Here is a 22596-nt window from a genome sequence, read left to right on the forward strand (position 1 = left end):
AGACTGGGCTCAGACAAGCAGCAGCAGCCCGCAGATCATTTCTCAGCGAATGCTGTGTTTTCGCAGAGGTTTTGCCTTGGAGCGAACAGCACTTCGCCGCTGCTTCCTCAGCAAGGCTTCAGTCGCGTCAGGGAAGAAGAGATGCGGGAGAGCTGGTGCCTCTTGGGCCTTGCTTTCCCGGGCTCCATGTTCGCGTCCTGGGTTCACCCTGCCAGGCCGAACTAAGCGGACAGAGCCACAAAAGTGCAGTAGTGTGCATTTCCTAGGATGGCACTTTATGCACACAAACATCTCCCGGGTAGGCATCGCTTGGCCCTTTACTCTGCCGCTCAGGAGGACTCGCGGACTTAGCCAGTGCTTTCCCCACAGGAAAGGAGAGGTGACAGGATCCCTGCACACCACCCGTGCACTGAATAGGGAGCTTGGGGGACTGTCCCCACTCCTTCCCCTTAAACCCCATGCCTCTTCCAAGCTTCCACGTCCTGGAGGAAGCCGGCATCTGATGGCCAGTTCTTTCTGGGAGTTGTTTCTCGAGTTCAGGGTAGGCGCCTGGTGGCAAGCCCATGTCTCCACCACGGACAGGTTGGCCAAGGAGCTGCTGTCTCCTTGAGCCCAAAGGCTCAGGACAGGCATGCTTTCTGCCCAGACTCCTTCCTCAGAGTGGAGCCCTTTCCCCTGCCCTAATCTTCCCCTCGTGTCTCCTTAGCAGCCAGGCTTTCCTCGCTATGCCGTGACAGACGTGTCCCTTTCCTTAAGGCTCTTTCCACAGGCGCCACCGCGCTTCTCTCTCAGACAGAGGGGATGCCCAGGCAAAGAGGATTTCGCTCCATGCGGATTTATTACACCGTGCTGTGGAGACCAACTCTGGCAAGCAGCAGGCCGCATCCCACAGACCCGACTCTGATTTCCCAAAGAATGCTGTGCTTTCCCAGAGGGAATGCTACGGCAAAGAGGCTTTCGCTCTATGCGGGTTTCTCCCACTGCCATTTCTCCCAGTGGGAGACTGAGCTCAGGCAAGCAGCAGAAGCCCGCCAAACATTTCTCAGCGAATGCTGTGCATTCGCAGAGGCTTTGCCTTGGAGCGAACAGCACTTCGCCGCTGCTTCCTCAGCAAGGCTTCAGTCGCGTCAGGGAAGAAGAGCTGCTGGAGAGCTGGTGCCTCTTCTGTCTTCCTTTCCCGCGCTCCATGTTCACGTCCTGGGTTCACCCTGCCAGGCCGAACTAAGCAGACAGAGCCACAAAAGTGCAGTAGCCTGCGTAGCATAGGATGGCACTCTATGCACACAAACATCTCAAAGGGTAGGCATCGCTTGGCCTTTTACTCTGGCGGACTCGCAGACTAAGCCAGTGCTTTCCCCACAGGAAAGGAGAGGTGACAGGATCCCTGCACACCGCCCATGCACTGAATAGGGAGCTTGGGGGACTGTCCCCACTCCTTCCCCTTAAACCCCATGCCTCTTCCAAGCTTCCACATCCTGGAGGAAGCCGGCATCTGATGGCCAGTTCTTTCTGGGAGTTGTTTTTCGAGTTCAGGGTAGGCGCCTGGTGGCAAGCCCATGTCTCCACCACAGACAGGTGGCCAAGGAGCTGCTGTCTCCTTGAGCCCAAAGGCTCAGGACAGGCATGCTTTCTGCCCAGACTCCTTCCTCAGAGTGGAGCCCTTTCCCCTGCCCTAATCTTCCCCTCGTGTCTCTTTAGCAGCCAGGCTTTCCTCGCTCTGCCGTGACAGACGTGTCCATTTCCTTAAGGCTCTTTCCACAGGCGTCACCGCGCTTCTTTCTCAGGCAGAGGGGTTGCCCAGGCAAAGAGGATTTCGCTCCATGCGAGTGTATTACACCGTGCTGTGGAGACCAGCTCTGGCAAGCAGCAGGCAGCATCCCACAGACCCGACTTTGATTTCCCAAAGAATGGTGTGCTTTCCCAGAGGGGATGCCCTGTCAAAGAGGCTTTCGCTCTATGCGGGTTTCTCCCATCGTGCTGCGAATACTAGGCTAAGGCAAGCAGCAAAAGCAGCCCACAGAACCAACTCTGATTTCCCAGCGACTGCTATGCTTTTGCAGAAGTTTTCAGCTTGGTGCGAACCGCACTTCGCTGCTGCTTCCTCAGCAAGGCTTTGGTCGTTCGCTCTGTTGTGGCTGGGATGAAGAGCCGCGGGAGAGCTGGTGCCTCTTGGGCCTTGCATTCCTGGGCTCCCCGTTAGCGCCTGGGGTTGACCTTGCTAAGCCGAACTAAGCAGACATAATCACAACCCTACAGCAGCGTGCATGGCCTAGGATGGCACTCTATGCCTATTACCATCTCCTGTCATAGGTAAGGCTTTGACTTTTGCTAATGCGCTCAGGCAGACTCGAGGTCTAGGCCAGTGCCTTCACCACAGGAGAGAGGAGGCAACAGGATCCCTGCACACGACCCGTGCACTGGGATGGGGAACTGTGGGGTCTGTATCCACTCCTTACCAGGCACACCCCTGCCACCCACAACACTGCCACATCTTGGTGGAAGACAGCATCTGACTGCCCGTTTCTCCATGGGGTTGTTTCTGCGAGTTCCGGGTATGGCAACTGGGGGCAAGCCCGACTGCCCTTGGGACAGGTGGCCTAGGAGATGCTCTCCCCTTGGGACCAGAGGCACAGGACAGGCCTGCCATCTGCCCGACTCCTTCCTCAGAGTGGAGCACGCGCCCCTGCCCTAGTCGTCCACTCATGTCTCCTTAGCAGCCAGGCTTCGATCTCTCCGCACAGGGAGTGGGTGACACTTGTCTTGCCACTGGCCTGCTGTTCCTGCCATGGCAGGCTATCCTGCTTCCCAAGCGTTTCCGGACCCCAAGGCCAAGGGCTCCTTCTCATCCCAGGGGGCGGCGTGCGGGGCCTTCCCCACACTTCCTCCTGGGGAGCGCGGTGACAGACTTGTGCGACCATGCTTCTCTCTCAGGCAGAGGGCATGCTAGGGCAAAGGGTATTTCGCTCCATGCGGGTATCTTCCACCGTGCTGCGGAGACTAGCTCAGGCAAGCAGCAGCAGCATCCCCAAACCCAACTCTGAATTCCCTACGAATGCGGTGCTTTCCCAGGGGTGATGCCCAGGCAAAGAGGCTTTCACTGTATGCGGGTTCTCCCACCGCGATTTCTCCCACTGGGAGACTGAGCTCAGGCAAGCAGCAGCAGCCCGCCGAACATTTCTCAGCGAATGCTGTGCTTTCGCAGAGGCTTTGCCTTGGAGCGAACAGCACTTCGCCGCTGCTTCCTCAGCAAGGCTTCAGTTTCGTCAGGGAAGAAGAGCTGCGGGAGAGCTGGTGCCTCTTCTGTCTTCCTTTCCCGGGCTCCATGTTCACGTCCTGGGTTCACCCTGCCAGGCCGAACTAAGCAGACAGAGCCACAAAAGTGCAGTAGCCTGCGTAGCCTAGGATGGCACTCTATGCACACAAACATCTCCCGGGTAGGCATCGCTTGGCCTTTTACTCTGGCGCTCAGGCGGACTCGCAGACTAAGCCAGTGCTTTCCCCACAGGAAAGGAGAGGTGACAGAATCCCTGCACACCGCCCGTGCACTGAATAGGGAGCTTTGGGGGACTGTCCCCACTCCTTCCCCTTAAACCCCGTGCCTCCTCCAAGCTTCCCCATCCTGGAGAAAGCCGGCTTCTGATGCCCAGTTCTTTCTGGGAGTTGTTGCTCACGTTCAGGGTAGGCGCCTGGTGGCAAGCCCATGTCTCCACCACGGAGAGGTGGCCAAGGAGCTGCTGTCTCCTTGAGCCCAAAGGCTGAGGACAGGCATGCTTTCTGCCCAGACTCCTTCCTCAGAATGGAGCCCTTTCCCCTGCCCTAAGCTTCCCCTCGTTTCTCCTTAGCAGCCAGGCTTCCATCTCTCTGTCGTGACAGACGTGTCCCTTTCCTTAAGGCTCTTTCCACAGGCGCCACCGCGCTTCTCTCTCAGGCAGAGGTGATGCCCAGGCAAAGAGGATTTCGCTCCATGCGGGTGTATTACACCGTGCTGTGGAGACCAGCTCTGGCAAGCAGCAGGCAGCATCCCACAGACCCCACTCTGATTTCCCAAAAAATGCTCTGCCTTCCCAAGGGGATGCCCCGGCAAAGAGTCTTTCGCTCTATGCGCGTTTCTCCCATCGTGCTGTGAATACTAGGCTAAGGCAAGCAGCAAAAGCAGCCCACAGAACCAACTCTGATTTCCCAGCGAGTGCTATGCTTTCGCAGAGGTTGTCAGCTTGGCGCGAACCGCACTTCGCTGCTGCTTCCTCAGCAAGGCTTTGGTCATTTGCTCTGTCGCGGCAGGGATGAAGAGTCGCGGGAGAGGTGGTGCCTCTTGGGCCTTCCATTCCCGGGCTCCCAGTTCGCGCCCAGGGTTCACCTTGCTAAGCCGAACTAAGCAGACACAGTCACAACCCTGCAGCAGTGTGCGTGGCCTAGCATGGCACTCTATGCCCATTACCATCTCCTGGCGTAGGTAAGGCTTAGCCTTTTGCTCTGACGCTCAGGCAGACTCGGGGTCTAGGCCAGTGCCTTCACCACAGGAGAGAGGAGGCGACAGCATCCCTGCACAGGGCCCGTGCACTGGGATGGGGAACTGTGGGGGACTGTCTCCACTCCTTACCAGGCACACCCCCTGCCACCCACAACACTGCCACATCTTGGTGGAAGACGGCATCTGACTGCCCGTTTCTCCATGGGGTTGTTTCTGCGAGTGCCGGGTATGGCACCTGGGGGCAAGCCCGACTGCCCTTGGGACAGGTGGCCTAGGAGATATTCTCCCCTTGGGACCAGAGGCACAGGACAGGCCTGCCATCTGCCCAGACTCCTTCCTCAGAGTGTAGCACGCGCCCTTGCCCTAGTCGTCCCCTCATGTCTCCTTAGCACCCAGGCTTCAATCTCTCCGCACAGGGAGCGGGTGACACTTGTCTTGCCACTGGCCTGCTGTTCGTGCCATGGCAGGCTATTCTGCTTCCCAAGCGTTTCCCGACTCCAAGGCCAAGGGCTCCTTCTCATCCCAGGGGGCGGCGTGCTGTGCCTTCACCACACTTGCTCCTGGGGAGGGCGGTGACAGACTTGTGCGACCATGCTTCTCTCTCAGGCAGAGGGGATGCTAGGGCAAAGGGTATTTCGCTCCTTGCGGTATCTTTCACAGTGCTGCGGAGACTAGCTAAGGCAAGCAGCAGCAGCATCCCCAAACCCAACTCTGATTTCCCTACGAATGCTGTGCTTTCCCAGGAGAGATGCCCAGGCAAAGAGGCTTTCACTGTATGCGGGTTTCTCCCACCGCCATTTCTCCCACTGGGAGACTGGGCTCAGACAAGCAGCAGCAGCCCGCAGATCATTTCTCAGCGAATGCTGTGTTTTCGCAGAGGTTTTGCCTTGGAGCGAACAGCACTTCGCCGCTGCTTCCTCAGCAAGGCTTCAGTCGCGTCAGGGAAGAAGAGATGCGGGAGAGCTGGTGCCTCTTGGGCCTTGCTTTCCCGGGCTCCATGTTCGCGTCCTGGGTTCACCCTGCCAGGCCGAACTAAGCGGACAGAGCCACAAAAGTGCAGTAGTGTGCATTTCCTAGGATGGCACTTTATGCACACAAACATCTCCCGGGTAGGCATCGCTTGGCCCTTTACTCTGCCGCTCAGGAGGACTCGCGGACTTAGCCAGTGCTTTCCCCACAGGAAAGGAGAGGTGACAGGATCCCTGCACACCACCCGTGCACTGAATAGGGAGCTTGGGGGACTGTCCCCACTCCTTCCCCTTAAACCCCATGCCTCTTCCAAGCTTCCACGTCCTGGAGGAAGCCGGCATCTGATGGCCAGTTCTTTCTGGGAGTTGTTTCTCGAGTTCAGGGTAGGCGCCTGGTGGCAAGCCCATGTCTCCACCACGGACAGGTTGGCCAAGGAGCTGCTGTCTCCTTGAGCCCAAAGGCTCAGGACAGGCATGCTTTCTGCCCAGACTCCTTCCTCAGAGTGGAGCCCTTTCCCCTGCCCTAATCTTCCCCTCGTGTCTCCTTAGCAGCCAGGCTTTCCTCGCTATGCCGTGACAGACGTGTCCCTTTCCTTAAGGCTCTTTCCACAGGCGCCACCGCGCTTCTCTCTCAGGCAGAGGGGATGCCCAGGCAAAGAGGATTTCGCTCCATGCGGATTTATTACACCGTGCTGTGGAGACCAACTCTGGCAAGCAGCAGGCCGCATCCCACAGACCCGACTCTGATTTCCCAAAGAATGCTGTGCTTTCCCAGAGGGAATGCTACGGCAAAGAGGCTTTCGCTCTATGCGGGTTTCTCCCACTGCCATTTCTCCCAGTGGGAGACTGAGCTCAGGCAAGCAGCAGAAGCCCGCCAAACATTTCTCAGCGAATGCTGTGCATTCGCAGAGGCTTTGCCTTGGAGCGAACAGCACTTCGCCGCTGCTTCCTCAGCAAGGCTTCAGTCGCGTCAGGGAAGAAGAGCTGCTGGAGAGCTGGTGCCTCTTCTGTCTTCCTTTCCCGCGCTCCATGTTCACGTCCTGGGTTCACCCTGCCAGGCCGAACTAAGCAGACAGAGCCACAAAAGTGCAGTAGCCTGCGTAGCATAGGATGGCACTCTATGCACACAAACATCTCAAAGGGTAGGCATCGCTTGGCCTTTTACTCTGGCGGACTCGCAGACTAAGCCAGTGCTTTCCCCACAGGAAAGGAGAGGTGACAGGATCCCTGCACACCGCCCATGCACTGAATAGGGAGCTTGGGGGACTGTCCCCACTCCTTCCCCTTAAACCCCATGCCTCTCCAAGCTTCCACATCCTGGAGGAAGCCGGCATCTGATGGCCAGTTCTTTCTGGGAGTTGTTTTTCGAGTTCAGGGTAGGCGCCTGGTGGCAAGCCCATGTCTCCACCACGGACAGGTGGCCAAGGAGCTGCTGTCTCCTTGAGCCCAAAGGCTCAGGACAGGCATGCTTTCTGCCCAGACTCCTTCCTCAGAGTGGAGCCCTTTCCCCTGCCCTAATCTTCCCCTCGTGTCTCCTTAGCAGCCAGGCTTTCCTCGCTATGCCGTGACAGACGTGTCCCTTTCCTTAAGGCTCTTTCCACAGGCGCCACCGCGCTTCTCTCTCAGGCAGAGGGGTTGCCCAGGCAAAGAGGATTTCGCTCCATGCGGGTTTATTACACCATGCTGTGGAAACTAGCTCTGGCAAGCAGCAGGCAGCATCCCACAGACCCGACTCTGATTTCCAATAGATGCTGTGCTTTCCCAGAGGGGATGCCCAGGCAATGAGGCTTTCGCTCTACGCGTGTTCCTCCCACACTAGCCTAAGGCAAGCAACAAAAGCAGCCCACAGAACCAACTCTGATTTCCCAGCGACTGCTATGCTTTTGCAGAAGTTTTCAGCTTGGTGCGAACCGCACTTCGCTGCTGCTTCCTCAGCAAGGCTTTGGTCGTTCACTCTGTCGCGGCAGGGATGAAGAGCCGTGGGAGAGCTGGTGCCTCTTGGGCCTTGCATTCCCGTGCTCCTATTTCGCACCCGCGGTTCACCTTGCTATGCCGAACAAAGCAGACACAGTCACAACCCTGCAGCAGCGTGCGTGGCCTAGCATGGCACTCTATGCCTATTACCATCTCCTGTCATAGGTAAGGCTTTGACTTTTGCTCATGCGCTCAGGCAGACTCGGGGTCTAGACCAGTGCCTTCACCACAGGAGAGAGAAGGCGACAGGATCCCTGCACACGGCCCGTGCACTAGGATGGGGAACTGTGGGGGACTGTCTCCACTCCTTACCAGGCACAAACCCTGCCACCCACAACACTGCCACATCTTGGTGGAAGACGGCATCTGACTGCCCGTTTATCCATGGGGTTGTTTCTGCGAGTTCCGGGTATGGCACCTTGGAGCAAGCCTGACTGCCGACGGGGCAGGTGGCCAAGGTGATGCGGTCCCCTTGGGACCAGAGGCACAGGACAGGCCTGCCTTCTGCCCAGACTCCTTCCACAGAGTGGAGCCCTTTCCCCTGCCCTAATCTTCCCCTCGTGTCTCTTTAGCAGCCAGGCTTCCATCGCTCTGCCCTGACAAACGTGTCCATTTCCTTAAGGCTCTTTCCACAGGTGTCACCGCGCTTCTTTCTCAGGCAGAGTGGTTGCCCAGGCAAAGAGGATTTCGCTCCATGCGAGTGTATTACACCGTGCTGTGGAGACCAGCTCTGGCAAGCAGCAGGCAGCATCCCACAGACCCGACTTTGATTTCCCAAAGAATGGTGTGCTTTCCCAGAGGGGATGCCCTGTCAAAGAGGCTTTCGCTCTATGCGGGTTTCTCCCATCGTGCTGCGAATACTAGGCTAAGGCAAGCAGCAAAAGCAGCCCACAGAACCAACTCTGATTTCCCAGCGACTGCTATGCTTTTGCAGAAGTTTTCAGCTTGGTGCGAACCGCACTTCGCTGCTGCTTCCTCAGCAAGGCTTTGGTCGTTCGCTCTGTTGTGGCTGGGATGAAGAGCCGCGGGAGAGCTGGTGCCTCTTGGGCCTTGCATTCCTGGGCTCCCCGTTAGCGCCTGGGGTTGACCTTGCTAAGCCGAACTAAGCAGACATAATCACAACCCTACAGCAGCGTGCATGGCCTAGGATGGCACTCTATGCCTATTACCATCTCCTGTCATAGGTAAGGCTTTGACTTTTGCTAATGCGCTCAGGCAGACTCGAGGTCTAGGCCAGTGCCTTCACCACAGGAGAGAGGAGGCAACAGGATCCCTGCACACGACCCGTGCACTGGGATGGGGAACTGTGGGGTCTGTATCCACTCCTTACCAGGCACACCCCTGCCACCCACAACACTGCCACATCTTGGTGGAAGACAGCATCTGACTGCCCGTTTCTCCATGGGGTTGTTTCTGCGAGTTCCGGGTATGGCAACTGGGGGCAAGCCCGACTGCCCTTGGGACAGGTGGCCTAGGAGATGCTCTCCCCTTGGGACCAGAGGCACAGGACAGGCCTGCCATCTGCCCGACTCCTTCCTCAGAGTGGAGCACGCGCCCCTGCCCTAGTCGTCCACTCATGTCTCCTTAGCAGCCAGGCTTCGATCTCTCCGCACAGGGAGCGGGTGACACTTGTCTTGCCACTGGCCTGCTGTTCCTGCCATGGCAGGCTATCCTGCTTCCCAAGCGTTTCCGGACCCCAAGGCCAAGGGCTCCTTCTCATCCCAGGGGGCGGCGTGCGGGGCCTTCCCCACACTTCCTCCTGGGGAGCGCGGTGACAGACTTGTGCGACCATGCTTCTCTCTCAGGCAGAGGGCATGCTAGGGCAAAGGGTATTTCGCTCCATGCGGGTATCTTCCACCGTGCTGCGGAGACTAGCTCAGGCAAGCAGCAGCAGCATCCCCAAACCCAACTCTGAATTCCCTACGAATGCGGTGCTTTCCCAGGGGTGATGCCCAGGCAAAGAGGCTTTCACTGTATGCGGGTTCTCCCACCGCGATTTCTCCCACTGGGAGACTGAGCTCAGGCAAGCAGCAGCAGCCCGCCGAACATTTCTCAGCGAATGCTGTGCTTTCGCAGAGGCTTTGCCTTGGAGCGAACAGCACTTCGCCGCTGCTTCCTCAGCAAGGCTTCAGTTTCGTCAGGGAAGAAGAGCTGCGGGAGAGCTGGTGCCTCTTCTGTCTTCCTTTCCCGGGCTCCATGTTCACGTCCTGGGTTCACCCTGCCAGGCCGAACTAAGCAGACAGAGCCACAAAAGTGCAGTAGCCTGCGTAGCCTAGGATGGCACTCTATGCACACAAACATCTCCCGGGTAGGCATCGCTTGGCCTTTTACTCTGGCGCTCAGGCGGACTCGCAGACTAAGCCAGTGCTTTCCCCACAGGAAAGGAGAGGTGACAGAATCCCTGCACACCGCCCGTGCACTGAATAGGGAGCTTTGGGGGACTGTCCCCACTCCTTCCCCTTAAACCCCGTGCCTCCTCCAAGCTTCCCCATCCTGGAGAAAGCCGGCTTCTGATGCCCAGTTCTTTCTGGGAGTTGTTGCTCACGTTCAGGGTAGGCGCCTGGTGGCAAGCCCATGTCTCCACCACGGAGAGGTGGCCAAGGAGCTGCTGTCTCCTTGAGCCCAAAGGCTGAGGACAGGCATGCTTTCTGCCCAGACTCCTTCCTCAGAATGGAGCCCTTTCCCCTGCCCTAAGCTTCCCCTCGTTTCTCCTTAGCAGCCAGGCTTCCATCTCTCTGTCGTGACAGACGTGTCCCTTTCCTTAAGGCTCTTTCCACAGGCGCCACCGCGCTTCTCTCTCAGGCAGAGGTGATGCCCAGGCAAAGAGGATTTCGCTCCATGCGGGTGTATTACACCGTGCTGTGGAGACCAGCTCTGGCAAGCAGCAGGCAGCATCCCACAGACCCCACTCTGATTTCCCAAAAAATGCTCTGCCTTCCCAAGGGGATGCCCCGGCAAAGAGTCTTTCGCTCTATGCGCGTTTCTCCCATCGTGCTGTGAATACTAGGCTAAGGCAAGCAGCAAAAGCAGCCCACAGAACCAACTCTGATTTCCCAGCGAGTGCTATGCTTTCGCAGAGGTTGTCAGCTTGGCGCGAACCGCACTTCGCTGCTGCTTCCTCAGCAAGGCTTTGGTCATTTGCTCTGTCGCGGCAGGGATGAAGAGTCGCGGGAGAGGTGGTGCCTCTTGGGCCTTCCATTCCCGGGCTCCCAGTTCGCGCCCAGGGTTCACCTTGCTAAGCCGAACTAAGCAGACACAGTCACAACCCTGCAGCAGTGTGCGTGGCCTAGCATGGCACTCTATGCCCATTACCATCTCCTGGCGTAGGTAAGGCTTAGCCTTTTGCTCTGACGCTCAGGCAGACTCGGGGTCTAGGCCAGTGCCTTCACCACAGGAGAGAGGAGGCGACAGCATCCCTGCACAGGGCCCGTGCACTGGGATGGGGAACTGTGGGGGACTGTCTCCACTCCTTACCAGGCACACCCCCTGCCACCCACAACACTGCCACATCTTGGTGGAAGACGGCATCTGACTGCCCGTTTCTCCATGGGGTTGTTTCTGCGAGTGCCGGGTATGGCACCTGGGGGCAAGCCCGACTGCCCTTGGGACAGGTGGCCTAGGAGATATTCTCCCCTTGGGACCAGAGGCACAGGACAGGCCTGCCATCTGCCCAGACTCCTTCCTCAGAGTGTAGCACGCGCCCTTGCCCTAGTCGTCCCCTCATGTCTCCTTAGCACCCAGGCTTCAATCTCTCCGCACAGGGAGCGGGTGACACTTGTCTTGCCACTGGCCTGCTGTTCGTGCCATGGCAGGCTATTCTGCTTCCCAAGCGTTTCCCGACTCCAAGGCCAAGGGCTCCTTCTCATCCCAGGGGGCGGCGTGCTGTGCCTTCACCACACTTGCTCCTGGGGAGGGCGGTGACAGACTTGTGCGACCATGCTTCTCTCTCAGGCAGAGGGGATGCTAGGGCAAAGGGTATTTCGCTCCTTGCGGTATCTTTCACAGTGCTGCGGAGACTAGCTAAGGCAAGCAGCAGCAGCATCCCCAAACCCAACTCTGATTTCCCTACGAATGCTGTGCTTTCCCAGGAGAGATGCCCAGGCAAAGAGGCTTTCACTGTATGCGGGTTTCTCCCACCGCCATTTCTCCCACTGGGAGACTGGGCTCAGACAAGCAGCAGCAGCCCGCAGATCATTTCTCAGCGAATGCTGTGTTTTCGCAGAGGTTTTGCCTTGGAGCGAACAGCACTTCGCCGCTGCTTCCTCAGCAAGGCTTCAGTCGCGTCAGGGAAGAAGAGATGCGGGAGAGCTGGTGCCTCTTGGGCCTTGCTTTCCCGGGCTCCATGTTCGCGTCCTGGGTTCACCCTGCCAGGCCGAACTAAGCGGACAGAGCCACAAAAGTGCAGTAGTGTGCATTTCCTAGGATGGCACTTTATGCACACAAACATCTCCCGGGTAGGCATCGCTTGGCCCTTTACTCTGCCGCTCAGGAGGACTCGCGGACTTAGCCAGTGCTTTCCCCACAGGAAAGGAGAGGTGACAGGATCCCTGCACACCACCCGTGCACTGAATAGGGAGCTTGGGGGACTGTCCCCACTCCTTCCCCTTAAACCCCATGCCTCTTCCAAGCTTCCACGTCCTGGAGGAAGCCGGCATCTGATGGCCAGTTCTTTCTGGGAGTTGTTTCTCGAGTTCAGGGTAGGCGCCTGGTGGCAAGCCCATGTCTCCACCACGGACAGGTTGGCCAAGGAGCTGCTGTCTCCTTGAGCCCAAAGGCTCAGGACAGGCATGCTTTCTGCCCAGACTCCTTCCTCAGAGTGGAGCCCTTTCCCCTGCCCTAATCTTCCCCTCGTGTCTCCTTAGCAGCCAGGCTTTCCTCGCTATGCCGTGACAGACGTGTCCCTTTCCTTAAGGCTCTTTCCACAGGCGCCACCGCGCTTCTCTCTCAGGCAGAGGGGATGCCCAGGCAAAGAGGATTTCGCTCCATGCGGATTTATTACACCGTGCTGTGGAGACCAACTCTGGCAAGCAGCAGGCCGCATCCCACAGACCCGACTCTGATTTCCCAAAGAATGCTGTGCTTTCCCAGAGGGAATGCTACGGCAAAGAGGCTTTCGCTCTATGCGGGTTTCTCCCACTGCCATTTCTCCCAGTGGGAGACTGAGCTCAGGCAAGCAGCAGAAGCCCGCCAAACATTTCTCAGCGAATGCTGTGCATTCGCAGAGGCTTTGCCTTGGAGCGAACAGCACTTCGCCGCTGCTTCCTCAGCAAGGCTTCAGTCGCGTCAGGGAAGAAGAGCTGCTGGAGAGCTGGTGCCTCTTCTGTCTTCCTTTCCCGCGCTCCATGTTCACGTCCTGGGTTCACCCTGCCAGGCCGAACTAAGCAGACAGAGCCACAAAAGTGCAGTAGCCTGCGTAGCATAGGATGGCACTCTATGCACACAAACATCTCAAAGGGTAGGCATCGCTTGGCCTTTTACTCTGGCGGACTCGCAGACTAAGCCAGTGCTTTCCCCACAGGAAAGGAGAGGTGACAGGATCCCTGCACACCGCCCATGCACTGAATAGGGAGCTTGGGGGACTGTCCCCACTCCTTCCCCTTAAACCCCATGCCTCTTCCAAGCTTCCACATCCTGGAGGAAGCCGGCATCTGATGGCCAGTTCTTTCTGGGAGTTGTTTTTCGAGTTCAGGGTAGGCGCCTGGTGGCAAGCCCATGTCTCCACCACGGACAGGTGGCCAAGGAGCTGCTGTCTCCTTGAGCCCAAAGGCTCAGGACAGGCATGCTTTCTGCCCAGACTCCTTCCTCAGAGTGGAGCCCTTTCCCCTGCCCTAATCTTCCCCTCGTGTCTCCTTAGCAGCCAGGCTTTCCTCGCTCTGCCGTGACAGACGTGTCCCTTTCCTTAAGGCTCTTTCCACAGGCGCCACCGCGCTTCTCTCTCAGGCAGAGGGGTTGCCCAGGCAAAGAGGATTTCGCTCCGTGCGGGTTTATTACACCATGCTGTGGAAACTAGCTCTGGCAAGCAGCAGGCAGCATCCCACAGACCCGACTCTGATTTCCAATAGAATGCTGTGCTTTCCCAGAGGGGATGCCCAGGCAATGAGGCTTTCGCTCTACGCGTGTTCCTCCCACACTAGCCTAAGGCAAGCAACAAAAGCAGCCCACAGAACCAACTCTGATTTCCCAGCGACTGCTATGCTTTTGCAGAAGTTTTCAGCTTGGTGCGAACCGCACTTCGCTGCTGCTTCCTCAGCAAGGCTTTGGTCGTTCACTCTGTCGCGGCAGGGATGAAGAGCCGTGGGAGAGCTGGTGCCTCTTGGGCCTTGCATTCCCGTGCTCCTATTTCGCACCCGCGGTTCACCTTGCTATGCCGAACAAAGCAGACACAGTCACAACCCTGCAGCAGCGTGCGTGGCCTAGCATGGCACTCTATGCCTATTACCATCTCCTGTCATAGGTAAGGCTTTGACTTTTGCTCATGCGCTCAGGCAGACTCGGGGTCTAGACCAGTGCCTTCACCACAGGAGAGAGAAGGCGACAGGATCCCTGTACACGGCCCGTGCACTAGGATGGGGAACTGTGGGGGACTGTCTCCACTCCTTACCAGGCACAAACCCTGCCACCCACAACACTGCCACATCTTGGTGGAAGACGGCATCTGACTGCCCGTTTATCCATGGGGTTGTTTCTGCGAGTTCCGGGTATGGCACCTTGGAGCAAGCCTGACTGCCGACGGGGCAGGTGGCCAAGGTGATGCGGTCCCCTTGGGACCAGAGGCACAGGACAGGCCTGCCTTCTGCCCAGACTCCTTCCACAGAGTGGAGCCATTTCCCCTGCCCTAATCTTCCCCTCGTGTCTCTTTAGCAGCCAGGCTTTCCTCGCTCTGCCGTGACAGACGTGTCCATTTCCTTAAGGCTCTTTCCACAGGCATCACCGCGCTTCTTTCTCAGGCAGAGTGGTTGCCCAGGCAAAGAGGATTTCGCTCCATGCGAGTGTATTACACCGTGCTGTGGAGACCAGCTCTGGCAAGCAGCAGGCAGCATCCCACAGACCCGACTTTGATTTCCCAAAGAATGGTGTGCTTTCCCAGAGGGGATGCCCTGTCAAAGAGGCTTTCGCTCTATGCGGGTTTCTCCCATCGTGCTGCGAATACTAGGCTAAGGCAAGCAGCAAAAGCAGCCCACAGAACCAACTCTGATTTCCCAGCGACTGCTATGCTTTTGCAGAAGTTTTCAGCTTGGTGCGAACCGCACTTCGCTGCTGCTTCCTCAGCAAGGCTTTGGTCGTTCGCTCTGTTGTGGCTGGGATGAAGAGCCGCGGGAGAGCTGGTGCCTCTTGGGCCTTGCATTCCTGGGCTCCCCGTTAGCGCCTGGGGTTGACCTTGCTAAGCCGAACTAAGCAGACATAATCACAACCCTACAGCAGCGTGCATGGCCTAGGATGGCACTCTATGCCTATTACAATCTCCTGTCATAGGTAAGGCTTTGACTTTTGCTAATGCGCTCAGGCAGACTCGAGGTCTAGGCCAGTGCCTTCACCACAGGAGAGAGGAGGCAACAGGATCCCTGCACACGACCCGTGCACTGGGATGGGGAACTGTGGGGTCTGTATCCACTCCTTACCAGGCACACCCCTGCCACCCACAACACTGCCACATCTTGGTGGAAGACAGCATCTGACTGCCCGTTTCTCCATGGGGTTGTTTCTGCGAGTTCTGGGTATGGCAACTGGGGGCAAGCCCGACTGCCCTTGGGACAGGTGGCCTAGGAGATGCTCTCCCCTTGGGACCAGAGGCACAGGACAGGCCTGCCATCTGCCCGACTCCTTCCTCAGAGTGGAGCACGCGCCCCTGCCCTAGTCGTCCACTCATGTCTCCTTAGCAGCCAGGCTTCGATCTCTCCGCACAGGGAGTGGGTGACACTTGTCTTGCCACTGGCCTGCTGTTCCTGCCATGGCAGGCTATCCTGCTTCCCAAGCGTTTCCGGACCCCAAGGCCAAGGGCTCCTTCTCATCCCAGGGGGCGGCGTGCGGGGCCTTCCCCACACTTCCTCCTGGGGAGCGCGGTGACAGACTTGTGCGACCATGCTTCTCTCTCAGGCAGAGGGCATGCTAGGGCAAAGGGTATTTCGCTCCATGCGGGTATCTTCCACCGTGCTGCGGAGACTAGCTCAGGCAAGCAGCAGCAGCATCCCCAAACCCAACTCTGAATTCCCTACGAATGCGGTGCTTTCCCAGGGGTGATGCCCAGGCAAAGAGGCTTTCACTGTATGCGGGTTCTCCCACCGCGATTTCTCCCACTGGGAGACTGAGCTCAGGCAAGCAGCAGCAGCCCGCCGAACATTTCTCAGCGAATGCTGTGCTTTCGCAGAGGCTTTGCCTTGGAGCGAACAGCACTTCGCCGCTGCTTCCTCAGCAAGGCTTCAGTTTCGTCAGGGAAGAAGAGCTGCGGGAGAGCTGGTGCCTCTTCTGTCTTCCTTTCCCGGGCTCCATGTTCACGTCCTGGGTTCACCCTGCCAGGCCGAACTAAGCAGACAGAGCCACAAAAGTGCAGTAGCCTGCGTAGCCTAGGATGGCACTCTATGCACACAAACATCTCCCGGGTAGGCATCGCTTGGCCTTTTACTCTGGCGCTCAGGCGGACTCGCAGACTAAGCCAGTGCTTTCCCCACAGGAAAGGAGAGGTGACAGAATCCCTGCACACCGCCCGTGCACTGAATAGGGAGCTTTGGGGGACTGTCCCCACTCCTTCCCCTTAAACCCCGTGCCTCCTCCAAGCTTCCCCATCCTGGAGAAAGCCGGCTTCTGATGCCCAGTTCTTTCTGGGAGTTGTTGCTCACGTTCAGGGTAGGCGCCTGGTGGCAAGCCCATGTCTCCACCACGGAGAGGTGGCCAAGGAGCTGCTGTCTCCTTGAGCCCAAAGGCTGAGGACAGGCATGCTTTCTGCCCAGACTCCTTCCTCAGAATGGAGCCCTTTCCCCTGCCCTAAGCTTCCCCTCGTTTCTCCTTAGCAGCCAGGCTTCCATCTCTCTGTCGTGACAGACGTGTCCCTTTCCTTAAGGCTCTTTCCACAGGCGCCACCGCGCTTCTCTCTCAGGCAGAGGTGATGCCCAGGCAAAGAGGATTTCGCTCCATGCGGGTGTATTACACCGTGCTGTGGAGACCAGCTCTGGCAAGCAGCAGGCAGCATCCCACAGACCCCTCTCTGATTTCCCAAAAAATGCTCTGCCTTCCCAAGGGGATGCCCCGGCAAAGAGTCTTTCGCTCTATGCGCGTTTCTCCCATCGTGCTGTGAATACTAGGCTAAGGCAAGCAGCAAAAGCAGCCCACAGAACCAACTCTGATTTCCCAGCGAGTTTTATGCTTTCGCAGAGGTTGTCAGCTTGGCGCGAACCGCACTTCGCTGCTGCTTCCTCAGCAAGGCTTTGGTCATTTGCTCTGTCGCGGCAGGGATGAAGAGTCGCGGGAGAGGTGGTGCCTCTTGGCCTTCCATTCCCGGGCTCCCAGTTCGCGCCCAGGGTTCACCTTGCTAAGCCGAACTAAGCAGACACAGTCACAACCCTGCAGCAGTGTGCGTGGCCTAGCATGGCACTCTATGCCCATTACCATCTCCTGGCGTAGGTAAGGCTTAGCCTTTTGCTCTGACGCTCAGGCAGACTCGGGGTCTAGGCCAGTGCCTTCACCACAGGAGAGAGGAGGCGACAGCATCCCTGCACAGGGCCCGTGCACTGGGATGGGGAACTGTGGGGGACTGTCTCCACTCCTTACCAGGCACACCCCCTGCCACCCACAACACTGCCACATCTTGGTGGAAGACGGCATCTGACTGCCCGTTTCTCCATGGGGTTGTTTCTGCGAGTGCCGGGTATGGCACCTGGGGGCAAGCCCGACTGCCCTTGGGACAGGTGGCCTAGGAGATATTCTCCCCTTGGGACCAGAGGCACAGGACAGGCCTGCCATCTGCCCAGACTCCTTCCTCAGAGTGTAGCACGCGCCCTTGCCCTAGTCGTCCCCTCATGTCTCCTTAGCACCCAGGCTTCAATCTCTCCGCACAGGGAGCGGGTGACACTTGTCTTGCCACTGGCCTGCTGTTCGTGCCATGGCAGGCTATTCTGCTTCCCAAGCGTTTCCCGACTCCAAGGCCAAGGGCTCCTTCTCATCCCAGGGGGCGGCGTGCTGTGCCTTCACCACACTTGCTCCTGGGGAGGGCGGTGACAGACTTGTGCGACCATGCTTCTCTCTCAGGCAGAGGGGATGCTAGGGCAAAGGGTATTTCGCTCCTTGCGGTATCTTTCACAGTGCTGCGGAGACTAGCTAAGGCAAGCAGCAGCAGCATCCCCAAACCCAACTCTGATTTCCCTACGAATGCTGTGCTTTCCCAGGAGAGATGCCCAGGCAAAGAGGCTTTCACTGTATGCGGGTTTCTCCCACCGCCATTTCTCCCACTGGGAGACTGGGCTCAGACAAGCAGCAGCAGCCCGCAGATCATTTCTCAGCGAATGCTGTGTTTTCGCAGAGGTTTTGCCTTGGAGCGAACAGCACTTCGCCGCTGCTTCCTCAGCAAGGCTTCAGTCGCGTCAGGGAAGAAGAGATGCGGGAGAGCTGGTGCCTCTTGGGCCTTGCTTTCCCGGGCTCCATGTTCGCGTCCTGGGTTCACCCTGCCAGGCCGAACTAAGCGGACAGAGCCACAAAAGTGCAGTAGTGTGCATTTCCTAGGATGGCACTTTATGCACACAAACATCTCCCGGGTAGGCATCGCTTGGCCCTTTACTCTGCCGCTCAGGAGGACTCGCGGACTTAGCCAGTGCTTTCCCCACAGGAAAGGAGAGGTGACAGGATCCCTGCACACCACCCGTGCACTGAATAGGGAGCTTGGGGGACTGTCCCCACTCCTTCCCCTTAAACCCCATGCCTCTTCCAAGCTTCCACGTCCTGGAGGAAGCCGGCATCTGATGGCCAGTTCTTTCTGGGAGTTGTTTCTCGAGTTCAGGGTAGGCGCCTGGTGGCAAGCCCATGTCTCCACCACGGACAGGTTGGCCAAGGAGCTGCTGTCTCCTTGAGCCCAAAGGCTCAGGACAGGCATGCTTTCTGCCCAGACTCCTTCCTCAGAGTGGAGCCCTTTCCCCTGCCCTAATCTTCCCCTCGTGTCTCCTTAGCAGCCAGGCTTTCCTCGCTATGCCGTGACAGACGTGTCCCTTTCCTTAAGGCTCTTTCCACAGGCGCCACCGCGCTTCTCTCTCAGGCAGAGGGGATGCCCAGGCAAAGAGGATTTCGCTCCATGCGGATTTATTACACCGTGCTGTGGAGACCAACTCTGGCAAGCAGCAGGCCGCATCCCACAGACCCGACTCTGATTTCCCAAAGAATGCTGTGCTTTCCCAGAGGGAATGCTACGGCAAAGAGGCTTTCGCTCTATGCGGGTTTCTCCCACTGCCATTTCTCCCAGTGGGAGACTGAGCTCAGGCAAGCAGCAGAAGCCCGCCAAACATTTCTCAGCGAATGCTGTGCATTCGCAGAGGCTTTGCCTTGGAGCGAACAGCACTTCGCCGCTGCTTCCTCACCAAGGCTTCAGTCGCGTCAGGGAAGAAGAGCTGCTGGAGAGCTGGTGCCTCTTCTGTCTTCCTTTCCCGCGCTCCATGTTCACGTCCTGGGTTCACCCTGCCAGGCCGAACTAAGCAGACAGAGCCACAAAAGTGCAGTAGCCTGCGTAGCATAGGATGGCACTCTATGCACACAAACATCTCAAAGGGTAGGCATCGCTTGGCCTTTTACTCTGGCGGACTCGCAGACTAAGCCAGTGCTTTCCCCACAGGAAAGGAGAGGTGACAGGATCCCTGCACACCGCCCATGCACTGAATAGGGAGCTTGGGGGACTGTCCCCACTCCTTCCCCTTAAACCCCATGCCTCTTCCAAGCTTCCACATCCTGGAGGAAGCCGGCATCTGATGGCCAGTTCTTTCTGGGAGTTGTTTTTCGAGTTCAGGGTAGGCGCCTGGTGGCAAGCCCATGTCTCCACCACGGACAGGTGGCCAAGGAGCTGCTGTCTCCTTGAGCCCAAAGGCTCAGGACAGGCATGCTTTCTGCCCAGACTCCTTCCTCAGAGTGGAGCCCTTTCCCCTGCCCTAATCTTCCCCTCGTGTCTCCTTAGCAGCCAGGCTTTCCTCGCTCTGCCGTGACAGACGTGTCCCTTTCCTTAAGGCTCTTTCCACAGGCGCCACCGCGCTTCTCTCTCAGGCAGAGGGGTTGCCCAGGCAAAGAGGATTTCGCTCCGTGCGGGTTTATTACACCATGCTGTGGAAACTAGCTCTGGCAAGCAGCAGGCAGCATCCCACAGACCCGACTCTGATTTCCAATAGAATGCTGTGCTTTCCCAGAGGGGATGCCCAGGCAATGAGGCTTTCGCTCTACGCGTGTTCCTCCCACACTAGCCTAAGGCAAGCAACAAAAGCAGCCCACAGAACCAACTCTGATTTCCCAGCGACTGCTATGCTTTTGCAGAAGTTTTCAGCTTGGTGCGAACCGCACTTCGCTGCTGCTTCCTCAGCAAGGCTTTGGTCGTTCACTCTGTCGCGGCAGGGATGAAGAGCCGTGGGAGAGCTGGTTCCTCTTGGGCCTTGCATTCCCGTGCTCCTATTTCGCACCCGCGGTTCACCTTGCTATGCCGAACAAAGCAGACACAGTCACAACCCTGCAGCAGCGTGCGTGGCCTAGCATGGCACTCTATGCCTATTACCATCTCCTGTCATAGGTAAGGCTTTGACTTTTGCTCATGCGCTCAGGCAGACTCGGGGTCTAGACCAGTGCCTTCACCACAGGAGAGAGAAGGCGACAGGATCCCTGTACACGGCCCGTGCACTAGGATGGGGAAATGTGGGGGACTGTCTCCACTCCTTACCAGGCACAAACCCTGCCACCCACAACACTGCCACATCTTGGTGGAAGACGGCATCTGACTGCCCGTTTATCCATGGGGTTGTTTCTGCGAGTTCCGGGTATGGCACCTTGGAGCAAGCCTGACTGCCGACGGGGCAGGTGGCCAAGGTGATGCGGTCCCCTTGGGACCAGAGGCACAGGACAGGCCTGCCTTCTGCCCAGACTCCTTCCACAGAGTGGAGCCCTTTCCCCTGCCCTAATCTTCCCCTCGTGTCTCTTTAGCAGCCAGGCTTTCCTCGCTCTGCCGTGACAGACGTGTCCATTTCCTTAAGGCTCTTTCCACAGGCGTCACCGCGCTTCTTTCTCAGGCAGAGGGGTTGCCCAGGCAAAGAGGATTTCGCTCCATGCGAGTGTATTACACCGTGCTGTGGAGACCAGCTCTGGCAAGCAGCAGGCAGCATCCCACAGACCCGACTTTGATTTCCCAAAGAATGGTGTGCTTTCCCAGAGGGGATGCCCTGTCAAAGAGGCTTTCGCTCTATGCGGGTTTCTCCCATCGTGCTGCGAATACTAGGCTAAGGCAAGCAGCAAAAGCAGCCCACAGAACCAACTCTGATTTCCCAGCGACTGCTATGCTTTTGCAGAAGTTTTCAGCTTGGTGCGAACCGCACTTCGCTGCTGCTTCCTCAGCAAGGCTTTGGTCGTTCGCTCTGTTGTGGCTGGGATGAAGAGCCGCGGGAGAGCTGGTGCCTCTTGGGCCTTGCATTCCTGGGCTCCCCGTTAGCGCCTGGGGTTGACCTTGCTAAGCCGAACTAAGCAGACATAATCACAACCCTACAGCAGCGTGCATGGCCTAGGATGGCACTCTATGCCTATTACCATCTCCTGTCATAGGTAAGGCTTTGACTTTTGCTAATGCGCTCAGGCAGACTCGAGGTCTAGGCCAGTGCCTTCACCACAGGAGAGAGGAGGCAACAGGATCCCTGCACACGACCCGTGCACTGGGATGGGGAACTGTGGGGTCTGTATCCACTCCTTACCAGGCACACCCCTGCCACCCACAACACTGCCACATCTTGGTGGAAGACAGCATCTGACTGCCCGTTTCTCCATGGGGTTGTTTCTGCGAGTTCCGGGTATGGCAACTGGGGGCAAGCCCGACTGCCCTTGGGACAGGTGGCCTAGGAGATGCTCTCCCCTTGGGACCAGAGGCACAGGACAGGCCTGCCATCTGCCCGACTCCTTCCTCAGAGTGGAGCACGCGCCCCTGCCCTAGTCGTCCACTCATGTCTCCTTAGCAGCCAGGCTTCGATCTCTCCGCACAGGGAGTGGGTGACACTTGTCTTGCCACTGGCCTGCTGTTCCTGCCATGGCAGGCTATCCTGCTTCCCAAGCGTTTCTGGACCCCAAGGCCAAGGGCTCCTTCTCATCCCAGGGGGCGGCGTGCGGGGCCTTCCCCACACTTCCTCCTGGGGAGCGCGGTGACAGACTTGTGCGACCATGCTTCTCTCTCAGGCAGAGGGGATGCTAGGGCAAAGGGTATTTCGCTCCTTGCGGTATCTTTCACAGTGCTGCGGAGACTAGCTAAGGCAAGCAGCAGCAGCATCCCCAAACCCAACTCTGATTTCCCTACGAATGCTGTGCTTTCCCAGGAGAGATGCCCAGGCAAAGAGGCTTTCACTGTATGCGGGTTTCTCCCACCGCCATTTCTCCCACTGGGAGACTGGGCTCAGACAAGCAGCAGCAGCCCGCAGATCATTTCTCAGCGAATGCTGTGTTTTCGCAGAGGTTTTGCCTTGGAGCGAACAGCACTTCGCCGCTGCTTCCTCAGCAAGGCTTCAGTCGCGTCAGGGAAGAAGAGATGCGGGAGAGCTGGTGCCTCTTGGGCCTTGCTTTCCCGGGCTCCATGTTCGCGTCCTGGGTTCACCCTGCCAGGCCGAACTAAGCGGACAGAGCCACAAAAGTGCAGTAGTGTGCATTTCCTAGGATGGCACTTTATGCACACAAACATCTCCCGGGTAGGCATCGCTTGGCCCTTTACTCTGCCGCTCAGGAGGACTCGCGGACTTAGCCAGTGCTTTCCCCACAGGAAAGGAGAGGTGACAGGATCCCTGCACACCACCCGTGCACTGAATAGGGAGCTTGGGGGACTGTCCCCACTCCTTCCCCTTAAACCCCATGCCTCTTCCAAGCTTCCACGTCCTGGAGGAAGCCGGCATCTGATGGCCAGTTCTTTCTGGGAGTTGTTTCTCGAGTTCAGGGTAGGCGCCTGGTGGCAAGCCCATGTCTCCACCACGGACAGGTTGGCCAAGGAGC

The sequence above is a fragment of the Mustela nivalis genome, assembly GCF_964662115.1.
Source record: "Mustela nivalis genome assembly, contig: HAP1_SCAFFOLD_891, whole genome shotgun sequence".
Lineage (NCBI taxonomy): Eukaryota > Metazoa > Chordata > Mammalia > Carnivora > Mustelidae > Mustela > Mustela nivalis.